The sequence below is a fragment of the Rhipicephalus microplus genome, chromosome 8 (genome assembly GCF_043290135.1).
Source record: "Rhipicephalus microplus isolate Deutch F79 chromosome 8, USDA_Rmic, whole genome shotgun sequence".
NCBI classification, from domain to species: domain Eukaryota; kingdom Metazoa; phylum Arthropoda; class Arachnida; order Ixodida; family Ixodidae; genus Rhipicephalus; species Rhipicephalus microplus.
This window is the reverse complement of record NC_134707.1, coordinates 103,032,409-103,047,956: the sequence shown is the minus strand read 5'-3', so window position 1 is coordinate 103,047,956 and position 15,548 is coordinate 103,032,409. Positions and strand designations below refer to the sequence as shown.

General features: G+C 44.3%; 1 protein-coding gene and 3 non-coding genes across 5 annotated transcripts in view; all 4 read left to right on the top strand.

Moving 5' to 3' along the window:
- The first annotated feature begins 2,055 nt into the window (after positions 1-2,055).
- TRNAT-CGU (transfer RNA threonine (anticodon CGU)) lies at positions 2,056-2,128 on the top strand. Its single transcript has one exon. It is a non-coding gene; the product is annotated as a tRNA-Thr (tRNA).
- A 382-nt stretch (positions 2,129-2,510) lies between these two features.
- TRNAT-GGU (transfer RNA threonine (anticodon GGU)) lies at positions 2,511-2,583 on the top strand. The gene has a single exon. It is a non-coding gene; the product is annotated as a tRNA-Thr (tRNA).
- A 382-nt stretch (positions 2,584-2,965) lies between these two features.
- TRNAT-UGU (transfer RNA threonine (anticodon UGU)) lies at positions 2,966-3,038 on the top strand. Its single transcript has one exon. It is a non-coding gene; the product is annotated as a tRNA-Thr (tRNA).
- Positions 3,039-9,512: 6,474 nt separating this feature from the next.
- Positions 9,513-15,548, top strand: part of LOC119165114 (uncharacterized) — a 75,709-nt gene continuing 69,673 nt past the window's right edge. For both annotated transcript variants that reach the window (XM_075872434.1, XM_075872432.1), the window contains exon 1: positions 9,513-9,692. The gene's annotated coding sequence lies outside the window, so the exon portion shown is untranslated. The remainder of the gene's footprint in view (positions 9,693-15,548) is intronic.

The following is a 15,548-nucleotide window of genomic DNA, read 5'->3' as shown; positions in this document are numbered from 1 at the left end:
TGATGCTTCTCTGTTGCGGCGTCGGACGAATGTCAGGTTAGAGTTCCATTGTCGACGGTTTCCACTTCTAGGCAGTATCAGCGTGGCGTAAATTCGCCAAATTTCTGGGCGGTATTTTGCAATGCTTTAAAGTAGATCGCGGTACTTTGCAAACGCCTCGTGTCCCGAACACGAAGCCACATCGACCGTCCCAACATGAAGAATAAGACAGGATGCTGAGCGGGGCACTAGACCCAGTAAGTCACGCACATCACCGATTGTAGCACCACACTGCGAAATGAAGGCTGGTGCGCCATTGCTGAGGGGGTCGAAGTCTTGATGTATATACTTTGTTTGTGAATCTCCCACAACTGCTGTGGTAGGAGTGTGCACAGGGTATTTCGAAATCATCCTTTTCTTCAGTGCTGTCCCAGGACCCATGGTTGAAGAAGAACTTGAAGGGAAGGCACGACAGGTCCGGGTATTTTCTATATTGAATTAACTTGAAGATAGCACATAAGAAAAGGATCGTATTTACTAACGTTTCGGCCGTGGCACGGCCTTCGTCAGAGTAAGTAGGTATGATACAATGCAGCCGCTTTTATAGGCTCACGTGATGAACTCTCGGTATAGCAGCTAGGACAATCAAAGTAAAAAATGGTAATCTGTCAGAACCTTGTGTTGACATGACTGACATGTGACGGGTGCATGGATATAAAAGTTTCAAATTTCCTTGCGCGTCGACACGTGGGGCACAGTATGGTTGGCAGGACATGTAAAAGAGCTCAGAAGTAAAGAAACCACGGTTGACTAATATACAATTTAATATACACTAAAATATTTTACTAATCTAAGAAGTCGCGTTGTTATAGTGCGAGACAGGTGAGCTTTCCTACGTTTTCATTGATACCTGAACGAATGGTGTTAAATTTGTGGATCAAGAAGGATTCCCTCACTTCCCTATCGTGATTTGTCTTAAAACCGGACTGAATAATCGTGGCCCTAATTTTGTCGAAACCATGGCCAGGCATACTGACGTGCTTCGACAAGGTTCTGACAGATTACCATTTTTTACTTTGATTGTCCTAGCTGCTATACCGAGAGTTCATCACGTGAGCCTATAAAAGCGGCTGCATTGTATCATACCTACTTACTCTGACGAAGGCCGTGCCACGGCCGAAACGTTAGTAAATACGATCCTTTTCTTATGTGCTATCTTCAAGTTAATTCAATATATATATATATATATATATATATATATGTATATATATATATATATATATATATATATATATGAGATGTAACAGACAGTAATGCCAAGGAATGTACAGGGGAAGTTATTAGAACCAATGGAATGTAAATAAGAAGAAAGAAAAGTGGATGAAAAAATTACCAACTTTGAGCAGGAATCGAACCTACGACCTTCGAATTACGCGTTCGATGCTCTAACCACTGAGCTATCACAGCGGCCCTCCCTCCATCCACTTTTTTGGGTTTATCTGTGAATTTAGAAGTAGGAGCGACAGTCAGCGCCATCTATAAGCCAAACAACGAGTGTGAAAACACTCTTACGCGCATGTTTGGCGTCACGTAGCACGTGAACTTATTATGAGCGGGCAGCTGATTAATTGTCCCTCTTATACAACCTAAACACACCAAGTCTGCCAGTACGAGACCATCGTTCAATGAAATAAGGGAAAGAAGTGTATACCTAAGGGCTCGTTTTTCCGTGTTTTAACACAATATTAATGAGATATAACAGACAGTAATGCCAAGTAATGCCAAGGAACAGACAGTAATGCCAAGGAAAACACGGAAAAACGAGCCCTTAGGTATACACTTCTTTCCCTTATTTCATTGAACGGGAGTCTCGTACTGGCAGACTTGGTGTGTTTAGGTTGTATAAGAGGGACAATTAATCAGCTGCCCGCTCATAATAAGTTCACGTGCTACGTGACGCCAAACATGCGCATAAAAGTGTTTTCACACTCGTTGTTTGGCTTATAGATGGCGCTGACTGTCGCTCCTACTTCTAAATTCACAGATAAACCCAAAAAAGTGGATGGAGGGAGGGCCGCTGTGATAGCTCAGTGGTTAGAGCATCGAACGCGTAATTCGAAGGTCGTAGGTTCGATTCCTGCTCACAGTTGGTAATTTTTTCATCCACTTTTCTTTCTTCTTATTTACATTCCATTGGTTCTAATAACTTCCCCTGTACATTCCTTGGCATTACTTTCTGTTATATCTCATTAATATTGTGTTAAAACACGGAAAAACGAGCCCTTAGGTATACACTTCTTTCCCTTATTTCATTGAACGAGGGTCTCGTACTGGCAGACTTGGTGTGTTTAGGTTGTATAAGAGGGACAATTAATCAGCTGCCCACTCATAATAAGTTCACGTGCTACGTGACGCCAAACATGCGCATAAGAGTGTTTTCACACTCGTTGTTTGGCTTATAGATGGCGCTGACTGTCGCTCCTACTTCTAAATTCACAGATAAACCCAAAAAAGTGGATGGAGGGAGGGCCGCTGTGATAGCTCAGTGGTTAGAGCATCAAACGGGTAATTCGAAGGTCGTAGGTTCGATTCCTGCTCACAGTTGGTAATTTTTTCATCCACTTTTCTTTCTTCTTATTTACATTCCATTGGTTCTAATAACTTCTCCTGTACATTCCTTGGCATTACTGTCTGTTATATCTCATTAATATTGTGTTAAAACACGGAAAAACGAACCCTTAGGTATACACTTCTTTCCCTTATTTCATTGAACGAGGGTCTCGTACTGGCAGACTTGGTGTGTTTAGGTTGTATAAGAGGGACAATTAATCAGCTGCCCGCTCATAATAAGTTCACGTGCTACGTGACGCCAAACATGCGCATAAGAGTGTTTTCACACTCGTTGTTTGGCTTATAGATGGCGCTGACTGTCGCTCCTACTTCTAAATTCACAGATAAACCCAAAAAAGTGGATGGAGGGAGGGCCGCTGTGATAGCTCAGTGGTTAGAGCATCGAACGTGTAATTCGAAGGTCGTAGGTTCGATTCCTGCTCACAGTTGGTAATTTTTTCATCCACTTTTCTTTCTTATTTACATTCCATTGGTTCTAATAACTTCCCCTGTACATTCCTTGGCATTACTGTCTGTTATATCTCATTAATATTGTGTTAAAACACGGAAAAACGAGCCCTTAGGTATACACTTCTTTCCCTTATATATATATATATATATATGTGTGTGTGTGTGTGTGTGTGTGTGTTTGTGTGTGTGTGTGTGTGAAAACACAATACAGGAAAATGTCCTGAAAAAGGCTCCAGCGCACGGAATGGAACGTAGAACCTCTGAGTCGTGATTGCGTGGCGTCAACCACTATGCCATTGAGAAGCACGTCCTTCAAAGTTCGAACGGCAGGCTATTTATATCTACCTCTTTACGCTGGCGATGTGCATCTCGGCGGGAACTATGGTGTTTTCAGCATTACCATCAATAAAGCGCATTGAGTGTGTGATGGCGCGAGCTCTCATCTCCCACGCATACTTTGCCTCTCAGAGAAGAGACGGTGGACGCTCGCTGACGCGCCCCTATCTCGCGGTGAGAAATATTGACATCTTGGCTGGCCTTTAGCTTTCACCAAAGCAATTCTGCAATAGTTACCGTGCGCAAAAAGGTCACTGCGATCGTTTAGCAGTCTTAGTTTGCAAAAAAAAGCGCACTTTTTCAGACACAGCAAAGTAACAATTGAGACACTTATTCGCGTTCATCATATCCCTGAGTTCGGTTCGTGCTTTATTTGTGCGTGAGAAAACCGGGCATATTTCAATCTGCTTGCCATCCTGCGCATAACCATCCCATTTGTTACTATTGCGTTCATTGCTTCGCCTTTGGGGCAAAGCTGTGACTTTTTGCTATACGTCATTTCTCAGAATGATGTACTAGTATTGGGACGTGTAACCACAAAGAAACTCATTATTGTGCTGTTTCAGAGAATGAAAGAGATGCAGCGTGAGGAGACAGCGAAGATCGTCCTCGCTATCGGATCCTATGGCTACGCTAATATTTATAGAATCAATCTGAGACACGGATTTCGTGAAGCGGTAAAGTAAGTAGTCAAAGCGTTCATTATATATTTTTTGCCTTTGTCCTCGAGATTGCATTCTTGACATTCGATCCAACTGAATTGTGCGAGAGTATGGCAAGGCTAACTTGCACGTAACAGGTACTGCGTTAGCACCTTTACGAACATTAATCTTTCTTGCACTCAAACCATATCAATATATGCTCAATAGTCTGTAGATAATTTTAATGACGAAAAGGAAGTACTGAAGGCCACTGATAAGAAGATTGGGGTAGAGAAATTTTGGTAGGCGTGCACTAGATACCGCTTGCCAAACCGCTAACATCTGCCAAGTAGGATAAAGTCACCTACAAGGACACTTGTGTATGTCCTTTCGTACCACTACCAGACATAGATGCCGAAAATTGGTGATATTGTGTCAATAAGGTTGTATGACACGACACACTGAACCTAGGTGTTTCATGTTGGCTATCAATGAAAAGTGACAAAGAATACATAGGCAAGCGGCATAGATGTGAGTAACCTTCCTATCAACAGGTGTCTCTTATTTATGAACAAGTCTAAACTTTGGTAAGTGGCGTGGTAAGCGGACAAGTGCTAACAAGAAAGTGTAATCACAAGAAGGAATTTTAAGAATGACTACGATTAAACCAGTGCTCATTCGACAGTGTGTCATAATGTAAGTACTTAGGATCATTATGATGGGCAGATATCGACCATGGTATTTTGGGAACATGGGCTCTCACATCTTTTAAGAGGGTGACAAAACACAATGTCAACTTTAGGTCAAAGCAAGAGTGCGTCAGATGGGGCCAGAAGTGCACACCAAAGCAAAAGATCAGAGTCGCTACCTATTTATTTAAATTCACCCTAAAATGGCGAAACATGTCTACCTGCGCTATCACAGTTTATATCAGCAAATTACCTAAAAGTAATATTAGCATCTTAGCGTATATGGTGTCTATAACCTAAATGTTGCATGACGGCAGCAGTTCACTCGAGAGCCTATGATGAAATAAGTGTAGGTCAACATCCACCATCAAAATATCGGCCTGAAATACTGCTACGGCTTTTGACGTGAAATGCGAACACCTTAAGGGATCCTTGTGCTGAATATGGGGGGATGTCTTTCAGAAGTCTGCGTGCAAGAAATACTGTCAGCCAGATTTTTTTTCAGCATATCTACTGCAAATAAGATAGCCTTTATGAAAGAAGGCATGTTCTGGTAATTGCCAGAATCACTATCCAGCGTTAAAACTAAATAATGTCGTTAGGGAATGGTAGCTCTACAGAGAGAGTTGCACAAATATTGGCAGGTAAGGAAATGCCGGGCATAACTGTTTAATAGGTAGTCTTCTCTTCACACTCTTGCAGTTAAATTTCAAATTGTATATTCCTGATTAGAAAAGGCGTAAAAGTTAACCGGAGAAGACAAACTATTGACCCATAGCTTTCGCTACTTGTTACTACTTTGAATTCTAGCGGAAGCAGTGCTTTTATGTTAGTGCAATTTGAATGCTGGCGTAACCAGTGTTGAGTGTTGCATCTTTTCCTCACAGAAAACTCCGCATATGCGCTTCATTGCACCTCGCCGATATACAGTCACACCGTGACATTATAGCTGTATAAGTAATATTTTTACTATGTGTTCAACAGAATTGTAGAAACTTCGACTTCATCATATCCTTACAGATAAATGCCTATAGTAAGCAATTTTTCCGAGAAAATTTCATCAATATTTAGTCAGACCCGTAGCCACTTCCTTCTCTAACTCTCCCACCCCATTCCACCGGTTTCTTAAATTCGGTTGGAGGGTGTGTTTCACCGAATATAATAAAAGTGAATGAGTGATTTTTTCAAACAGTTCCAATCTTCACAGAGTGGGCCCTTAATATGAATCTCAATAGCTGTATGCCTGCTTTAAGTAAACATTCATGGTTGGTGTGTAGCCATTCTGCCCATACCAGTACTTATAAAGAGTAAAAATTAAATTCTTTGCAAACATCATGCTCAAACACGTTTAAAACCAATAAAACTAATTTCAGAATCATAACCTTCAATTACTCGTATTGGTAGCGCATACAGAAATAGCAATATACAAGATTCGAAAATTGGCCTTCGCCGGGAAAACTGGCTGAGAGCGTACACATTGCCACATCGGTTGATCTTAACGTGACCTGTTGAGTCCTTGTGAGGCGAGAACGCCGATGAAGCACGTAAATAGGACTAAATAGGAGGCACATTGTTTGTGAAGTACGACTTCAGATTCGGCACTGCAAACCATATTGTATTCAAATCTGGACTATTTTAATTTGTAGTACGATGGAGGATGATTCAATTTATGGTTGTCGTTATTTCGTCACAGTGATTTGAGTGCAAACATCGTCGTGATAATAACTTCAGTGGGATGGATTGGGCCTTAGGGAACCTGCGTCGTTGCACCGCCTAACCCAGTCATCACCCCGAACCAACGCTACTTTAGTCTGGTTAGTAGTCTCGCGCAACGCATAGTGCGCCTTTTCCGCGTAACTAATAATGTTCTGTAACAAGAAACCAGTGTCGGCACGCGAGGTAGCACTTAGTAATTAAGCAGAATCGGCAAGTTTACTAAACTAGAAATCCCTGTTGTACTGTGGCCGTCATGCACTAATACCTTGTCCTAGCCACAACTTTCGTCCATTGTCATCATCACCCTATTCCTAATCAATTCAGGACATTAGGTTGTTGTGAAATGTAGTGAAAATGACCTCACAACTAAGCGAAATCAAAGCCACCTCAATAGAATGATTTGAAGTCAGGAAGACTTGGGGACCACTACATGCCGCTCGTGTAGAACTGTTAGGTTGACGACCATCGGCTCTTCTGCGTAGATATATAAAGAAGGTGACTTTTACTTGACCTAACACACGCTGCGTCGCACCGTAGCACTGCCCCAATAAGCTGGCTATGAGGTGGCATCAGTGTATTTATTCACTGTAAAAAAAACTAAAAAACGCTGACACTTCGTGAGCAGACATTCACACCAGAGTCACTGTGAGTTTCGGTTTTCACCGAGGTGCAACAGAAATGCCGCTGCGGCGTGTACTGGGTGTGTAATGACGGCATTAGTGTACTATAGCTTGCCACTTCATAGACTGCTGTCAAAGAGAAGCCCACGAAGTCGTGTCATCAAGAAATGGTCCCGACAGTTGTTCCCTTCCTCCATGACTACGCCAAGCGGAGACCTAGACTTTTTGCACCAAGTCACGGGCACTGGAGCAGCTGAAGAAGCCTGGTTACACTGCATGAAATTTTGGTTGCTTGCCCTTCGCCCACGGGGTCTTTTTCTGGACATTGCTGAGACATTTCGCCTGGGTTGTCTTGCAAATATTAAAAATTGGTTGCTGCTGCTGTGAGACACGTTAACGAACAGTTTTGGCCGACTCCTTCCTACTTTGTGGGAAGTACCAACTCATTCATTCGTTGCGCAATTCAAATTCTCAGATGCTTGCGACAATTCTAAAGATATAAATTTACACCATCTCCCGATAGAGAATAGCATGGGTAGATGCGAAGCAAAATGCGCTACCACGCTTACTGCCAGTGACGTTGACGGTGCCACTCATCGCGGCGTTGCGCAAGCGAGAAATCTGGGAGGTGCAAAGCACGCACTTATTGACTGATCTTTCCTACCGAAATGTGTGAATCGCTGCTAATGAACAATGAGATACAGAAGAATCAGATTGGACGCAGATACTTGCTGTCCAGTTTTAGTTAACGCACACGCTGCTAATTTGTATTTTAGGGGCGAAGCTCCTTATGGCGTGGCTTGTGCATCCCTCGTAGTACGTAACCACCAGTGGCACATACGCGAAATAGCGGTCCTTACGATTTTGACCTCCAAGGTGGTTCCGGTGAGAGATTTCTTCTGTGCGTTGTTGAAAAATAAAATATAGTGCTCAATGCACATGTTAATGGCTGCTAAGGGGGAATGAGAGACAGGAGCATTCGTCCTTTAGGTAACGCGCACGCTGCGATCCCCATTAGCAGCTATTGGCATGTACATTGAACACGATCTGACAAGAAAGGGTTGCTACGTTATACTCGCTGGGTGTAACGTCCTTGGTTTTAGAAAGGTTTAGCGAGCGTTGGGCCGCATAGCCATGAATACAGTGAACTAGTATATACCATGAACTCGAGGTGGTTAAAGGTGGGAAGTAAACCCGAAGTGCAAGCCGTAAGAAAGTGTGCGTGTGCCACCTCCCGTTTACTTCTTGAAATGTCCGATGTCCTTGAAATGTCCACGGTGCTTCTATATGAAGAATATATGATGTAAAGATGCGAGATGGTGGTACTTGGAGTGCTGAATAGATGGACGAATGGACACACAGACAGATGCATGGATGGACGCATGAACGAACGCAGGCGCGGATGCATGGACGAACGCAGGGACGGACGCACGAACAGACGCACGCACGGACGTGTGGATGGATGCATGGACGGTTACACAGACGTACGCAGGAACGGACGGAAGCAAGAACGAATGGACGGACGAATGCTTCGCCCCACTCCCCATCATTCACTCCGTGGATATGTTGCCATTTTTTTAACCGTGCACCAGATAAATCTCCCATCAACATTATCTTGGAGGTCATAATCGAGTGCCTATATATGCTGGGTGCCCATGGAACGTTTGTGCAGCGCGATCTGTCGACATTTTCAATCAAGGAACTCACTAGCCGACACTGCCTTCATCGGTGTCATAAGGCAAGAGAGAATGAGAGGAGACGCGTATCTGCAGCGGGTGTGTAAACGCCGCTCGGATTAAGGCCTGGTGGAGAGAGAGAGAGAGGCATGGTGTTGGAGAGGAGGGAGCGATTGTAGGTTTAGTAGCGTTCCGAGGAGAGAAAGAGTGAGCGTAGGAGAGGAGAAGTGAAGCGGTGCGCATGCGCAGTAAGGTTTCTCACGCCGCACAGCGGATTTAGTTCGATCCTACGCTGGCTAGTATATAATAAACTATCGTATTGAATACAAACTGGATTATTCTTTTGCTCCACAGCACAAGGTTTTTTAAATGGTTCCTGACTTCACATGGGATCTGTACAAGGTTTTTCATGAACATGTTTCATGCACAGACGGGGCTCTCTGATACATGCTCGACTGACAGCCCGAGTACCCGTGTTCTACTCCGGCTCAAATTATTTTTGCTTCATCTTGTTCCCAGTAGTTTGCAGCAGAAAGTGGCAACGTCGGTATGCCTGCAGACAACAACAAAAAAACAAACTTGGCTATTAATGAGCTCGTAACAGCTTTAGATGTAGAACCTTGCTCCTTCAGCTAACCTGATTACCTAATTTTATGGACGATGCTAAGCACGCCATTGTTTACGTGGAAATGTTAAAGGTCAAATATAAATCTTTATGCAGTGATGTTTCCACAATGTTTATTTGGGATTCTTATTCGCATACATTTCTACTGCTCTTTTCTGGAGTACGCCTGGTTCGCGGTGAAACAGGGAAGCACTTACAACAAACCGTTGATAATTACTGGACTGTCGTTTGAAATGTCCGTGCTTCAGTACGTGATGAAGAATAGAATTAAATCCCTAAACAACAGCCTTTACGAGCCCTGCGTGTCTGTGAAGAGACAACGACAAACAGTAGGTGTAGTCCAAATTCATCTGTATTCACTCTTTGGAGCCAGTGCTATTCTAAACTGAACCCAAAGACTGAAAGTCTTAAGTCTTCTTCTTTGTTCGATGCAACCTAATCAGAAAATGAAGGAAAGTATAGCCTATTCCATGTTTAGTAATTAAATGGTAAATGTAAACAAATAATATGAACCCGAAGATCACTTGCCGCTGGTAGCTATGAAACCTGCTACCTTCATGCAGCGCATCTGTTCCTCTACAAATAGAGCTGCAGCGTGAGTAAGGGCATAATTACTGTCTCCTAATTAGCACGCCCTCTCTTAGACTTGTGCAAGTTATAAACGTCGTAATAATATCGGTATTCGTTTACATTGTTTCCCATTGTCTTAGAAGGACATAGCTCATTAGCTTGATCATAGCATGCTTTGAGTTTGTCAGCTAATCAGCCGATCGCAAGCCCTCCACGAGGGATCGCACAATGACGAAGGCAACGTAGACAGCACGCGCTGGCCGGGCAATGCTCTGGAATAGACAGGCCAACCATTATAAAGATACAAGTAGCCTCAGTGATTGGCTCCACCCACAGTATCGTAAGTTATTTGGCCGGAACGAATTTGAGGAGTTGTGGTGCTGATTATAGCAAATGATTCTTAGTGCAGACATTAGATACTTCAAAATGAACTAAAACAGTCCGAGCGTCTGCAGAAATCTTGTTGGAACAATTTTGACACATTTCTCGCATGGGTGCACTTGTACCTATAGTGGAGCGACAAAATATTGGGGGCTCTAAGCTTCCCCTTCGAGAGTTGAAAGCGATAGCGACGTCCTGTCCCTAGCGCCAACGTCTACTACTTAAAGCACACTTTTTTGTAAGAACCACACGCAACTAACGATGAGGGATGGATTTCACATTGTTGTAGTCTTAGGTCATGCAAAACGAAGTGTCGCCAGACATCTGGCAGATCGAAAGTTTCGCCATTGTCGTACCAACTTGCACAGTACCTTGAAACTTTTGCTGTGACTCAAGACAGGGAGTTTAAGGGCTCACGTTTCCTTCTTATTCACCATATTAAAGATAACTAACACAGAAGTGACGTGAAATCTATAGAGGATGTCAGTAGCAGCATTTGAAATATAAATGAAAATAAAGCGAAGTATATGAAAGATAACTCTGCGCTGGCAGGAATCGAACACCTGTAGCGTACGCCATACTTTTGTTGGCATTATTTTCTGCAATTTCCCATTGAACTTAAGGCAGTGATACCAAACGCCTTGTGTGCATGCCTTACCGTATAGAGTTGATATGTATAGCGCGTTTAGACTAAAAATAGCATGACAGGGAAATGAAACCCACAAAAGTTTTGCTACCTATATACCTAATTATATTTCTGAAGCAGTTTATACACATACGCAGCCACGTTTCCCGATAAAAATTGAAATGAACTAACCGGTGAGATACGCTTTCATCAAAGAATGTATACATAGACCAGAACCATTCGACGGGACAAGATTTACCGCGCTATCGCTCGAAGATGTGCCGCGCATACTGTCTTTATAGAGGATGCATTCGGCATGCTTCCTATCTGTGCCGGGCGGACGTGCGTGGGTGGCCATATATATATGAAGTATTGTTTCCTAACTATACAAAGTTTCGAATGAATCTAGCGTCTTGTCATCTCTCTCCTTGTCCTCATCCCATTTCGGTACTGCATCTGTCATGCTCAAGCACAAACTAAACCATCATTGAACCATCGTTGAGTGCGCGACTTACCTACTTCATTTTGGTAGGAACAAAAAAAAATTATGGTGCTTAAAATGATTTTCATGAAAAAGAAGAGTGCAGAACTAATTTAGCTTTAATATTCACCTGTGAGAGTAAGGGCAGCTTAAGTTGTAGTCGAAGCTGACTTTTCTGCTTGTTAATGTAATAACGAAAATGAAGATGAAACGCGAAAAATAGAACAGTGCAAGGCCATTGGTGTTAAGGCCAAACCTCGTAAGCGCGAAAATGCACGCGACAGCGACGAGCGACGAAACAGGGCGTTCACGCGACGTGTCGCGTGCTCATTTTTGCGCGATCGCTTGGTTCTCCAGATTTGGAAACCGCCGCTCATCGCCCGGAAGTGCTGGGCTCAAGCAGCCAATAGCGAAAAACCGGAAAAGACAAAGACTACATAGGTGCACGTGACCCTGCCCGAGTCACGTATGCGCAACCGAAATAACGCAATGTTTATTACGCATGTGCATATAAAAAGTGCTGCAAGGCAATAATAAACACTTTCCGTTTCATTACACAACAATACATCTTATTTTTAAGTTGCATACCACTCGCTACGCGGTTTTCTTGGTGCGAATAGGCGGCCTCATGCCAGCAACAGTGGAATTCGCTCGCCGAAGCCGTCGCATGAATGAGGTTTGCCTGCGCTAACGGCTGATCGCGCGAAGACGATCTACGTCGCGTCGCTCGTCGCTGTCGCGTGCATTTTCGCGCTTATGAGAATTGGCCCTTAATCACTCTTTACGATGTTCCCCCACAGGAATACAAAAAGACAAGAGTGAACAACGGCAGTTTGTAAAAAAACATTATATGCACCATCTCCCCAAAAGGAACCCTGATGGGATGCGAAGCAGCAGTGGTGCGCATGGCGTTGACCCGGCTGGAACTGGTGTAGGCGTGGGTGCTGGAAAAACGGTTCGAAGCAAAACTTGGTGTATAGCGCTTACGCGTGTAAACGTTTGTATGAAACGCAGACACAGGAGGTGGGCCACGTTGAAGAAGCTTGCGCTCGGCTTTCTTGGCTTGCGTGTCGTCGGTGTTACCCTCGCACTCTCTGTATTCTCTAATGCGATTGCTGTTCTTGACTAGCGCCTCATCGGTGTCACTGGTCTTCCACTGCCGCCGCTTGCGTTTGGCTCGCGCATCGTCGGTGTTAACGTCGTCATTCGCGAACGCGATCAACTTCGCTAACCGTCGGAACGCCAGCGGTGGCCAAGAAAGGTATGTGCAGAATAGCGGGAACCATGCCGCGAAGGTGTGCCACCCATCGGCGTGATTACGCGGCAAGCAGCGGCTCGCTGTCTACACTGTCAGCGCCTCGAGATTCTCGAGGCACCCGCAGCGCGTGCACCCGCCGGCTCGCAGCTTATTCTCGCCGACAGACGAAGAGAGGCGCCGCGCGTGAGATCATACGCACGTTAGGAGAGGGGCTCGAACGTTGCGAGTGTTGGGGAGAGTGAAGAGAGAGCTGACACGCGGCAAGCGCGCGACAGGTGAGGGAGAGAGACGTCACCACGCACTACTAGGAGGGCAGTGAGCTACTTCGCACCACTCCAACAACTAGGCGAGGGGAGCGGTGCGGACGGAGGGATTGCATTACACCGGATATTAAAAGGGCTGCTTCGCATCTAAAATACTTTAAACAGTTTTCTTGAAGGGGTTATTTGTCACACAGAACATCGTGTGTTATCACGTGGTTGATTAAAATGTGTAACACAACCCAAAAGCTAAAACATGTGGTTTTCTGTTTAACATACCGGTGCTATTGTTATCGTCACTTTATAAAAAGACAATTGGTAGCCACATTCAATGCGTTCTTTACCCGCGTCTCCTTTTCAAGGCTACTGTGCCAATAAAAATTGTAGCTTTCGTATTCTATTATTATTTTTTGTACTTCAAATTGGTAAATGTCTCATTGTCAACGAGTTTTAGGTAGGATCCAGGCTTGTCGACCATCCAGGCGTCTAATGTGGCATGACCACCTTCACAGCAAAACGATGAATACGGACTATAAAGTGGCTAGCAAAGTTCGAAATGCAGTAAAAATTACGAATAATAACTTGAATACGGTAACACCAGAGGTAGTTGAGCAATAATAATAACCTAAAATTTCTAAAAACATTTCGAAAAAAACATTCAGCTGACTTCCGGGAAGCACAATATTTAGCACCACCACCACGCTTCCATCTGTCTACACATGATGGCATCACCCACGTGCAATTCGCCGGTGCTTGGTTGCTACATCTGAAGTAGACAGTAGTCTGCTGTAACTCGCTGCAGATTACACGTATATCAACTCCTTCAAAACAAGGGAAGACAACAACGCTAAAAACTAAAAATTCGCAGATCACACGTACATTGGAAATCGATGATATGTGAAGCACGAATGAGAAAACTTGATATGTCACGTTAAAATCAGCACAACGTTACGAGGTGGAGATAAATGATGTCGTACATGACTTCCATGTGATTATTTACATGTCTTCATGTGTGTATTACCTTCGATATTGATTCACGATTTAGTATATTTGGTGCTAGCGAAATGGCCTGGAGGACGCTGTGAGCGTGGTATATTGTCACGTTCTTACATAACAGGCTTGTCAGTATTCTCATGTTTGCACTGTTCATATCTTTCGTCATTCATTGACGTCACGTCACACCAAATTCGGTATATGCGAAGCTAACAGAACGGCCGCGAGCGCACCATGAAGGGCCCAACATACTCCAATGTATTGTTGACGTGCGCGCACGCTGGGCGCAGCGACGCTTCGTTAGCAAAGTGCGAACACTCTATAGTCTGACGCCAGGCGCGAACAGCGTCCATCGGTGCGGCCCGATGGCAACCGGCGCGAAATTCGACATGCTGCATTTCACGCCGATGCATCACCCAGACGACACTGCGTCTCCCTCTTTTTTTGAACGAAAGACGCCGGACGCACTGAAACGCGCACGCGTCGAAACAACGCAGCGTGGTGCACGCCTGTGAGTATATGGTAGGACCGGCGCCTGGCGTGGCAACGCCAGCGTTACGCGGTGAAATGAACGCCGGCGAGATCGCGTACAGCATCACGTCGAGATGTGTTGGCACCTTGACTGTGGCATGCAGTCATGTTCTCACATGACACACTTCTCATGATTATATATTTTGCGCCAGTCAAATACTTTCGTCATCCATTGACGTCACGTAATATCAAATTTGGCATATGTAAAGCTAGCGAAACGGCTGCGAGCGCATCACTAGCGCGGCATGTTGTCATGTTGTTGCATGACACGCATGTCGTGATTATCATGTTTGGATGTGTCATTTACATATGTCGTCCGTTCACGTCACGTAATACCAAGATTGGTACATGTGATGCTAGCAAAACAACAGCGAGCGCACCATGAGCGTAAAATGTAGTCATGTTGTTACATGACACTCATCTCATGTTTATCATATTCGCACTAGTATCATATTTTCGTCATTCATTTACGTCCCATAATACGAAATTTGGTATAAGTGAAGCTAACGGAACGGCTGGCAGCACATAATGAGCCTGGCGTGTAGTCATGTTATTACATGACGCGCATCTCATGATTATCGTGCTTGCTCCAGTCACATACCTTTGTAAATCATTCACATTCTGCAATACCAAATTTGGTATATGTGACGCTTTCGAAATGACCGCAAGCGCATCATGGGCGTTGCGTGTGGTCATGTTGTTACATGACACGCATGTCATGATTTTCATGTTAAGGTCTTGATTGATTGATTGATTGATTTGCGGGGTTTAATGTCCCAAATTCACCATATGATTATGAAAGGCGCGTAGTGGAGGGCTCCTGAACTTTCAACCACCTGGGGTTTTTTAATGTGCACCCAAATCTGAGCACACGGGGCTACAACATCTCCGCCTCCATTGGAAATGCAGCCGCCACAGCCAGGATTCCATCACGAGACCTGCGGATCAGCAGCCGAGTACCTTAGCCTCCAGACCACCGCGGCGGGGTCATGGGGCCATGTTAGGGTCTGTCACTAGTGTTCGCCATGCGATCATGCCATACCATACCAGTTTTGCAACATGCCACGTGAATGAAACCACCGCAAG